General features: G+C 35.6%; 1 long non-coding RNA gene and 1 pseudogene across 1 annotated transcript; one reads left to right on the plus strand and one right to left on the minus strand.

Annotated features, from left to right (window-relative positions):
• Window positions 1-1005: 1005 nt before the first annotated feature.
• LOC140841128 (putative late blight resistance protein homolog R1A-10) lies at window positions 1006-10366 on the minus strand (annotated as a pseudogene).
• On the plus strand, window positions 8037-8647 carry LOC140841129 (uncharacterized). The gene is made up of 3 exons (XR_012120104.1): window positions 8037-8204; window positions 8283-8403; window positions 8489-8647. It is a non-coding gene; the product is annotated as an uncharacterized lncRNA (long non-coding RNA).
• Window positions 10367-12160: the final 1794 nt, after the last annotated feature.

Genomic DNA, 12160 nt, shown 5'->3' on the forward strand with positions numbered 1-12160 from the left:
AATCACGTGTTCTGACTTAAAGCCTAATAGTCAAAACCTTAACTGATCAGTTTAATTTTGGGTTTAACTTAATAAACAACTCAAAACACATAATTATTCACTTATAAGTTCAACCGACAAATCATAAATAAAATGATTCAACTAAAAGTAAAGTATTTAAAATTTAAAAGAAAAAACAGTGAAAACATGCGAATTTTTCCAATTTGAAGCAGTACAAGTGATTCTTATGGATTTTAAAATAAATTATTGACGTTTTTATTTATTCGAAAAGTTTGAGTCTGTCTTAAGATTGAATTGTGTTTTTACAAATTTATCCCGCTCTACTATAGTCTATAGTTAATACTAAATCATCAAACATATAAAAAAAATATGAATAGGTCTATGAGACGATCTCACGGATTTTTATCTGTGAGGCAGGTCAACTCTATCGACATTCACAATAAAAAGTAGAGTAAGTCTCATGTGAGACCGTCTCACGGATCTTAATCTGTGAGACGGGTCAACCCTACCCATATTCACAATAAAAAGTAATACTTTTTCATGGATAACCCAAATAAGAGATCCGTCTCACAAATATGACCCGTGAGACCGTCTCACACAAGTTTTTGCCTAAAAAAGTAATATTCTTAGTATAAAAAGTAATAATTTTTCATGGATGACCCAAATAAGAGATCTGTCTCACAAAATACGACCCGTGAGATCGTCTCACACAAGTTATTGACAAATATATATATATATATATATATATATATATATATATATATATATATATATATATATATATATTTGTGTGTGTGTGTGTGTGTGTTTATATATATATATCAATTATGTCCAAGAAAGTACAATAACTGAGACTGAACATGATGAGAAAATAATTACGTTCATTTGTAAATGCTCTCACCTGCGTTGCACGATCCATTTCCAAGTTCAGATTAAATATATTAATTTAATGACTGATCACTTAATATTTGGAACCTTGGAAAAGAATAGTTATATAGAGACAGAGATCTTCCAAGCACAATAATTGAATGCCCTTGACAACAGTTTATACTGGAACGATACAATCAGAAGTTTCCAATGCCCTTGAGTCTTACAACGTGCATGATGCATATGCAGACCAAAAGGTGAAATTATTACAATGGCAAGACATAAAACAAATCACAACAAGAAGATATTGGTACGAGGATAATGCGACGACTCCGCGCTTCTTGCATTTCTTTGCGTTCATGCCTGCATTTGTTATCATTATCATGAATACAAATATCACACAAGACAGGGAAGATGATTAAAACCAAGTTAAATAAGAATTTTACTTACTGTCTAGGAAGCACAATTGAGTGTAATAAATTGGAGATCATTCGTCTCCAGGAGCAATGTAGAGCTTGAATTGATTTCTTTTGGAAGTTTCTGTTCCCTGTTTGGATTCTTTGACCTTCTCGATTCTTCTGGCAGACTCTGAGGCCGATTTGCTGACACGTTTCAAATCCAATTTCTGGAGGCTATCAGCTAGGCCAACTGGAATTGCTTCAAGCTTCTCGCAGTTCCTTAGTACAAGACATCTAAGCCTTGGAAAATGATGCCCTGCAGCGACCCAAACAACTAAATTTGTTCGTTCAACATGTAGGATTTCGAGATGACGAAAACCCCCTTCAGCTGCCTCCCAGTATCTCCCATCGAAGGCGTTATCTTTCAACTTGAGTACCTCAAGAGTATCCAACATCCCCAACGTTGGCATGTGGGACCAATCCAAAAAAGTGGCGGATAATGTGATGCTCCTCAACTTCGGTGGGAATTTGTATGGTTGTGGGAGGGAGGGTAATCGGCCTTCAGATGGTGGAAGAGGAAATGCATCATTCACTAACTTCAATTTATCGAGATTGACCAACTTTTCCATACCTTTGGCATCAAGAAGTGCGTCTATTCGACCACGAATACCCAATCTTTTTAAGCCTCGGGCCCTGTCAAAAAAATCTTCTGTGCAACTTTGGTGTGATATTGTACCCAGAGTTTGAAGCTTCTCTCCTTCTTTAGTTTTTGACGTCTTCAGTAGAGTGGTTGATGCATTTACCTTTACATGCCTCAGTTGAATCATCTTCCAAATGTCAGCTTTGATATCAAGTGTACGTGATGTTGTATCAACTATTAGAGTCTGAATGTTCCAAAGCTTGGCAATAGAATCGGGAAGGATTTTGAAATTGCTCGACAGAACAAGGTATCTCAAATGAACAAGATTCGTAATGTCACTAGGAAATTTAGTGAATTTGAAAGACTTGCCTTCTAAAACCCTGAGCAATTTGAATGCTGCAGGGATGCAAGATATGTTTTCAGGAAGGAGTGTGATGTCTTCTTTGGAGAAACACAAAAATGAGCGGACATGCGGACCGAAAGGTTTTTTAGAGATAAAGCTTGTGACATTGGAATGTATGCAAAGACGGCGAAAGTTTACAACTTGAGAAACTGAAGGCTCGAAATTTCCTCCACTTGACCTTTTCATTTCTTGAAAGAAGTTTTCTTTTGTATTTTCAGCTTCATTTTTGCAGAATTCACGCAGCATGTCATGAATGCGACATGTTTTAATTTTACCATCGGGGTTCACTTCTTCTACCATTACCAGGTTTCTACCGATTAGATCTTCTAAATAGTCTTCTGCAGTTTCCTCTAGGCTTATCCCAGGTTTTTGTAGTATGAATCCCTCTGCGATCCACATAAGGGTCAATTTCCGAACAGGAATCTTAAAATCTTCAGGGAACATCCCCAAATACAGAAAGCAGGATCTTAAATAATAAGGCAATTTGTCGTAACTCAACGCAATAATCTTTTCCATACGTTTGTCTTGATCATCATTGAGATATGTGTTCACACTTTCCGTGTAACGAACCGTATTCTACACTACTTAAAATTTGCGAAAAAATTTTAAATTTTCTTAAATAAAAACATTCATACGGTCGTCACTCAACATTCATAAAAATAAATCTCACAATCATCCGTCACCAATAAAATTTTGCTAAAATAAACTGTCTCAAAACGTCTCACGTACAAATCAAAACATCAGAGTATTTTAAAAATTTGCATAAACATAAACTTGCGGTCCTCGGGTTTAGCCTGCCACTCAGCCCAAGCCTGCCCCTTGGTCATCACCTCCTGTCTCCTCAACATAGTCACCTGCATCGATCAAGTCTAGTGAGTCTAAAGACTCAACCCGTATAAACTGAAAATAACGAGTAATACGTAATAAAACCACATGCAACTTGAAAATATGACATACATACTTGGAACTTGAACTTGCATAATAAACTTGAACATACGTACATACATACTTCGACGTGCCATAACTTAAACTTTTCATAAACATGCTGCATACTTGAACATACTTTAACATACATAACTTCATCATTTTGCGTAGAGGATGTTTCAAAGCAAGTGACCCGTAACATAAATGAGCCTGATCAGACTATACCACAGTACTGGGCTGACAGGGACGTATCCGCTGCCGCATACATAAGATCCCTGTTCATAATTTAACGGGTGGATTGGTCCCCGTTCATAATTTAACGCTTTCCAATCCTAACATAATTTGGTCACAAGACATTTAGCATACCTCAAAAACTTAAAAAAAGTTTTCTTGCACGTCAACATACTTACTTGGCGTTGAGGGATTCGTTGGACTTCGACTGGGGCCGTTGCTGCTACTTACTAACGTGAATTTCATACTTAACTTGCATTACTTAGACGTAGGAAACTCATGCTTACTCTCAAGCTCAATCATATCTTAGGACCTTCTACAATTTCCCACGACACGCCCTTAATAATCTTTGCACTAACCCATAACATCTAACTTAAAATGAACTTACAGATATTTCCCAAATACAAGGGTACACGGACCCCGTGCTTGGATCCGGGAGAGGGTCCGTGTACGTACTGCCTAGAGTGTGTCGGAAAACGGAAGGGGCACGGACCCCGTGCTCGGGTCCGGATGGGAGTCCGTGTAGACTCTGGAAGAAGACATTGAAAGGAAAGCAAAGGCATGGACCCCGTGTCAGGGTCCGGGTGAGGGTCCGTGTAGGTACTGGAAATAGACACTAAGTGAAACCCAAAGGCACGGACCCCGTGCCCTCATCCGTGTAGTGGTCCGTGTAGATACTGGAAAAAGACTCCGAGGGGAAAACAAAGGCACGGACCCCGTGTCAGGGTCCGTGTACGGGTCCGTGTACCCACTGTGATCGCGAACTTACGAAAATTCTGAACACCCAATGCTTATTCTTCTAGACTCGATTATACGGACTAAGCACCGACACCTCGGGACTCATCCTAGCATACCATAACACAAATCCAAGTTGTACAAACGTTTCAAAACGACAGTGTTCGCTCTACGACCCCCACGACCCAAAATACGACCAATGACATCAAACCGTCTCCTACGACTTCTAATTAGCTCGAGTGCCTATCGACATGAAACGTAACCTCAAAAACACTCTTAACATCATTACTAACATACCCGTACGCAGCAACAATCGCCCGTCGATTTCCAACGAAGCCTGCAACTTAAAACTTCAAGAAACGTATCAATAACATAATTTTCTGAAAATTTCAGTTTGCGCAGTTGCACGGAAAATATCATAACTCACTCATTTTTCGTCCAAAAATTTCGAATCATATATCAAATCGAAGGTATCGAAAAGTTCTACGTTTTTGCCGTTGAAAGTTTTCCCAAAATATGAGAGAAAAATCGTAGTTTTGACATGAACAGTAAAAAAACGAGTTTTAGATCTAAAAATTTTCCTTCGAAATTGATCCGATTCATGATCCGCTCAAACTACTATCATCATACATAACTTTTACGCATAAAAATCGACACACGCATAATATGACTTGATCGACACAGCAAGAACAGAGTATACGTGCCTTTTTGATGATAACGTTACCGAAAGACGACACCGAAGCGGAGATAGAGAGAGGCTTGATCCGGGACGAACGTGGCACCGTTTTTCTCGAAATAAAATCACGAAAATCTTGCTGGAAAACTGAAGGGAAGGGGGCGGCTGCTATAGGCTTTAGAACCCTAGGTTTTGCTCTTGAAAATAATAAAAGTCTAGAATGAACTCGTGTGTGTGTTTGTGCGTGTCTAGGTGTGTGTAAAAGTGTGTTTGTGTGCGTGCGTGTGTTTTAAATATTTAGGAGACTAAATTTTGGTTCACTAAAATAATTGTCTACTAATTAAAACACTAACTCACACTCACTTTTAAATAAAACTCTACAATTAAAATATAACACACCATACTAGACTTTTAAAAGTTCTAAAATCATAAACTCACCAAAATAATTATTTTAGGATTCAAAATGCTAACATCTCACTAAATCTATCTTCTAATTAAAAGTGTGAATACTTGTTTGCAACAACCATTGTGATTTTACCCTTTTACCCATAATTCTTCCTTAAGTGTTCCCCTTAAATTGTGATTTTACACTTTCACCCTTATTATGTAAATTCAACACACCATTTCCCAATCGCTTCTTCCCTCACACCCCCACTTTCCCTTTCCGTCTCTTCTTCCCTTACACCAAACTCCTACGCTATTTCATTTTGCTTTGCACAATCTGATTCCAAACAAATACAGTTATTTAATTTCGATTATCTACACCGGCTATTTTCCGTCCGTGGTGGAATCTTTCTGATCATCGGTTGTTTTATATTTCAAGAGACCTATTTTTGCGTTGTTCGCCGTGAATTCTTGCATTCCATTGACGATTGCCCGTAAGGAGTTTTCCAATTCCAATGATTCTATTTTCCCCGTAAGGATTTTTTTCATGCTTTTTATGCTATTTTTTTGATTAGTTTATCAATTTTGTACTACATTTCATTCCTTCATTTCAGTTGTTGTTTTGTGTATTTACTTCAGTGTCTTGTGGGTTCAATTGAAACTATTAGCATATCGATTGGATTAGAGGCACATGACAAGTACAGCGCTGCTAAATCAGTTGCTACGTCGAATTCATCATCTCATCCACACAGATTTGCTTATTCAATGTCAAATTTCCCTTAATATTTTTAAGCCCATGTTGCTTTATTTTATATTTGTTTTTATATATTTTGGTAGTTTCTTCTCTGAGGGTGCTGAGCAATTGCCGCACAAGATACCTTTGTATGCAACATTGGTACGCAAGCCTTTTATGCTCAAGTTTTATTCTGCTTAACTTAGATGCTACTTACTTATATTTATTCTCTTGGAATGTGCTTATATGTGTTGAGACATTCTACGTTCTTATGGCCACTATGGTGTTTGTATATTCTGTTTGCTGGTATATTACTCATCGTCTAAACAATGAAGTTTTGTTTGAAAACCATAGCAATAAATTGAGACCAAAAATGCATATAAGCTGGCCAATATGTAGTCTCACTTAGATTTTTGGGGATTTTGTTAAGATATGTAGTTTCAGAACACCTATTAGGTTATTACCATTCAAGTTGCGGAAATTGAATAAACTTACACTATCAAATTTTCATGGAGCATATATCTGGGATTAGAATATCTGAGAATATTAAATCAATCACTTGTAACTTCGATTTGGCATGATTTAATTATTGCTCATTAATTATCTTATGGGTTTGGTGCCACTGGGAGGACACTTTTTAAAGGTATAACATCAATCAATGAATGTGGATGAAATTAGGCCACAATTACCATTTATATTGTAAAGCTAAGTTGTGTCATGGACATGACTTCCTGTGGGTGGTGCACATATTACCTTAAATATTCTAGGGATGGAACTGATTCACGCAATATTGTTTTCTTGTGTGAGTGCATTACTATTAATTTAGCAGTGGGGTGACCATTAGGGTTGATGAAATACGGATTGGTAGTTTTTTTTTTTATTAAAACATGAAATGAACCATTTTTTTAGATTTTGATTGGCTCAATAACGTGACTGCATCAATTTCGTGATTTTAAACAACTGTGTTGTTATCAATGTTTTTCTATTTCAATGTTCCAGTTTATATATGTAGAGTGACTTGAATCTTGATAAGTAGTACTTTATTTCCTCCTGCATATAATTGATTTATTTGAATTGATTTGGCAATTCCAATTTCCTCATCAATTAATTCCAATTTGCTCATCCACATAAAAGTTCACCATGGGCTAAACACCTTCACTTAACTCATCCAAAAAGTTTGCATTTAACATTTTTCTCAATGTGCATTTAGTTTTTTTTTTTTTGTAAAATATTTCATTTTCGTATGATCATTTTAATATTGTAACATTTTGCATTTCTCCCTCAATAATATAACGAAGTAGCTAATAGGTTCACACAAATCAATCTCCTCTTACTCCATGATTGTCACTATTGTGATACGATATAATATCTCGAAATTATTTTTATCAACATGTTGTTATTCGAAGGAAATAGCTCTAAGGCTACCGCTAATATGCCGTCAGAATCAAATTACCAAGGTATAATTTTTTCTTTATAGGCTACTATGAGCCTCACCGATCGTATTCAAAACTCAATCGTGTCTTTCTGCAATCTTAAAATGAATATATATAATGGTATTGTCATAAAATATTTATAATTTACTTATGTTATATTCATGAATAATTTGGGCCATCCTCTTCTTAATAAACCAGGATTTCTTCAGTTGCAGTCAACATTTATAACGGGAATGCTGCACAACCCAAAATGTAACGAAGCAGAAAGAATAAACTTATGGTACGTACAAGATCCTCATTCTTTTTGCATTATGAGTTATTTTCTGTTGTTAAACAAATTTCTTTGGCTAGGTTGGAACATATTATGGGAAAACAAAGTTTGAATAGACTATGGGCGGCAAAATCAATCAAACAATGTGAGGAAATCGAACTAGAGCAATTGATGGATAAGAAAATTTCTTTGAAGCATGTACAAGCAATATTATATCTCGGTATATGTTTTCCAAAATAAATTACATAAGATGATGCTACTAAATATAATATAAATATATAATTGAATATGTACATGTAAATGATATTATGTAATACACATAAAAATTAAAGTTTTATTCTTTTCTCACATAACATGCATTACTGGTTTAAGACAACTATATGTGAGATTGAGAATAAATCAAAACCATGGTATGAAGCTTGTGCCAGTTGTCTCAAAGCAATCATCAAAACAGCGAAACGAATAAGTTGTGCAAATTGCACAAAACTACCTGTTCAAATTATGCAAAGGTATGAATCATATTCTCATATGTTGTAGTGATGTTAAAAAATTATACTTACATTTTTATGCCATGTGAATTTCATTAGGTATCGTTTAACGATGACAGTGCAAGATAATGACACATCAACAAGACTTACGTTATTTGAAGATGTTGCCTCAAATTTTATTGGTTGCTCAGTGAATGAATATATTGAATTACTCAATAAGGTATACATAATTGTAATTGTAAATCCTATTGTCAAGTTCCCAAATGTTTATTATTTAACTTCCAATGGAAACTATATAATAACAGGAACTGGATGAGAAAAAATTTCTCAATGCTCTAGACAACTCAATCAAGGAATAGTATATGTTTCTTTTCAAGATGGATCAAGAAATTGTTAAACAGAAAAAAGAACTGTCTATAGTAGTGGAAGGCTTCCAAAGGCCGTTCCTAGATATCTACGACACCAAACAGGGAAGCCGGTTTCCAGGAACACAAAAGGGGAAAAAAAATCACCAAATCCTATGACTATGTTAGATGACATACAAGTATCAAAGCATGCATAAGATGAAAATTTTGAAATCGATATTGACAAGAAAATATCTGCATTTACTCAAAGAAGAAGACGTGTTTTGAAGCAGAAGTTAAAGTGATCAGCTTGAAAAATTATCTATATCAATAGTGAGTATTATATGAATGATTCCTTTTAAACATATTTGGTGTATTTTCACATTTGTAGTATTACATCAATTAATTTTTACAAGAATATTGGTTTTTTTTTTCATTCGTATTTCTTCGTACATTACTCACGTGCGTTGCACGTGCTTTTTCCTAGTTATTTAAAATGCCCCCAAACTCAACTAAAAATAAAATATCATCTTTAAAATTGCCAAAAATCGTCACCGGGTCTTTTCCTCAATCCCGCCTCGAATGCACGCTTGAAACATGAAACTCAATAGACATTTTAACGTGCATCACATAAACATAAATAATTTAAAATAATGCATTTAAATAAATCATGCATCGCCCAAAACTCACTTAAAATTAATTTAAATGATTTAATAATTAAATGAATGCATGGGTTATACGTGTATTAAATTTGGGTACTACATTCCGACACCTTTTTCCAAGCATTTTTTCTTGCGCCCGTGTCACCGGAGGAAGCTTTTTTGACGAGAGTCCCTCCAATCACAACTATAGCCAGCGGGAGGCGGCCACATTGTTCAACTATAAGTTTTCCAAGCGCTTCTAACTCTGAAGGGCACTCAGGATTCCCAAATACTTCTAATCGAAGCAGCAACCAACTTTCTTCAGAACTTAGGAGACGAAGCTTGTGGGGTTCTCGATCACGGTTAGCTTGGAAAGCAACTTCCTCGTTACGACTAGTGATCAAGATTTTACCCATGTTATTGGCTTTTGGGAATGCATCCTGAAGCTCTTCCCATGCCGCAGCAGTCCATACATCATCCATAACAATGAAATATTTTCCTCTCTCGAGGTTCATACGAAGAAGCTTTGTTATGTCCTGATCACTTTTGAGATACATGTCATCTGTGATCCTCGTAAAGTTACTAAGAATGGAGAGAAATACATCCCTTTTCCTGAACTCTTGAGAGACATAAACCCATATACGAGTGGGGAATTCGAACTGGATTCTTTGGTCGCGAAAGATCTTCCCTGCTAATGTCGTTTTGCCAAGGCCTGGCATACCAATAATTGAGATGACATCTAGCTGCTTAGATTCTTCAGTCAAATAATTGATTATAGTATCTGTCTCATCTTCCAACCCCACGATGTTTTCTTGCCTGACTGAGGGATCCTGTGCAAAATTCAGAAACAACCAAATAAAACCCCCACAGCATCTAAATGCATAAACAGAAAATGCTGCCATCTAGATGCATAATAGGATCATACTTCAAATGCAAATGTACAACTTCCCAGAATCGATGTAACATACTTCATCGTCTATATTCGAAACAGAATACTGATAACCAGTTGAGGCAGCAGACACAGTCGTATCGTAAGAACATGAATTTGGCTTGGGAGGTATAACAGGTAGAGAGACAAGGAACCAACTAAGATCAAAGCCCGGTTCGGTGCACTAACTGGCAGTTTCAAATTAGTGCCCAGCATTCATTGTACGCAATTCATGCTCGCAACAGTTGGAATAGCAAAACAGCCTTTGATTTGCAACCCGTGTGTAATATCACTTTAAAGAACCAAATTTCAATACTTAGAGACTTAATATGGATTTGCTCTTACAGTTGAAACATTTAAAAGTTCAACGAGGATTGACGAGGACCTTCTCGATTGTTACTATGCATGGTGAAAAATATAAAAAATTTCAAAAAATATTTTATTAATTTTGTATATTTCGAATAATTGTTAGATTCTATTATAATTCAAATGGTTAGATCCATAAATAATAAATAAGAATTTTGAAAGATTAATAATTTCAAAAATATTTTATTAGTTTTTGTTGTGAAAAAGTAAAAATTTATGGTAAAAAGTAAAAATCTCAAACTCTCAAAATTTACCAACCAACACACTTTATAATATTTTTCTCTCTACTCAATTGTGATTTTCTTCACAAATTAGAGATCTATTTATAGAGTTTCATTACATATAATCCAAAAATAAAATACATCATTACCTACATCATCACACACAAATTTCTAACTTTACAACTCTTATTTTCAACATTCAAATATTCAACTATTACTTTTTCAATATTTAAATATATTATTTTCAACACTCCCCCTTGTGATGATGATCATGGTACGATGATGTCTTCATTACGTGTTTTGTACTGCCTCGTTAAAAACCTTACTTGGAAAAACCCATTGGGATAAAAACCATAGTAAGGGAAAAAGAGTGCAGTCACGTAAACTCCCCCTGATGTTGACATGAACAATTCTTCACAAATTTCGTAGATTGCGCATCCCAATATTATATATGTGTTTTCTGAATATTGACGTAGGAAGTGCCTTTGTGAAGAGATCTGATGAGTTTTCACTTGATTGAATGTGATGAACATCAATACATTTATTCTTCTCAAGCTCCTTGGTGAATGCGAAGAACTTAGGAGGAATATGTTTAGTTCTGTCGCTTTTTATGTCTCCTTCTTTCATTTGACCAACACATGCAGCATTATCTTCATATAGTATCACAGGCTTATCATCGAATGATAATCCGCATTAAATTTGGATATGTTGGGTCATTGATTTTAACCACACACATTCACGACTTGCTTCATGTAGTGCAATAATCTCGGCATGATTTGATGAAGTTGTTAAGAGCGTTTGTTTCTGTGAACACCAAGATATTGCAGTGCCTCCACGAGTAAATACATATCCAGTTTGGGAACGTGCCTTGTGTGGATCAGATAAGTATCCAGCATCGGCATAACCAATTATACTTGGATTAGCATCTTTTGAATACAAAAGTCCCAAGTCTGTCGTTCCTCGTAGATAACGGAATATATGTTTAATTCCGTTCCAGTGTCTCTTTGTTGGATATGAGCTAAATCTTGCCAACAGATTCACGGCAAAAGATATATCAGGCCTTGTACAATTTGTAAGGTACATAAGGGCACCGATGGCACTTAGATATGGTACTTTTGGACCAAGAATATCTTCATCATCTTCACATGGACGGAATGGATCCTTTTCTATGTTTAATGATCTAACAACCATTGGAGTACTTAAAGGATTTGCTTTATCCATATTAAAACGTTTAAGGATCTTTTCTGTATAATTTGTCTGGTGAACAAACATTCCACATTCTTTTTGTTCAATTTGTAAACCCAGACAATACTTGGTTTTTCCAAGATCCTTCATTTCAAATTCTTCCTTCAAGTATGACACAACTTCTTGAATTTCCTTATTCGTTCCAATGATGTTTAAATCATCAACATATACAGCAATAATTACGCATCCGCATGTTGTTTTCTTAATGAAAACACAAGGGCATATTGAATTA

This window comes from Primulina eburnea, chromosome 9 (genome assembly GCF_022965805.1).
Source record: "Primulina eburnea isolate SZY01 chromosome 9, ASM2296580v1, whole genome shotgun sequence".
In the NCBI taxonomy this organism is placed as follows: domain Eukaryota; kingdom Viridiplantae; phylum Streptophyta; class Magnoliopsida; order Lamiales; family Gesneriaceae; genus Primulina; species Primulina eburnea.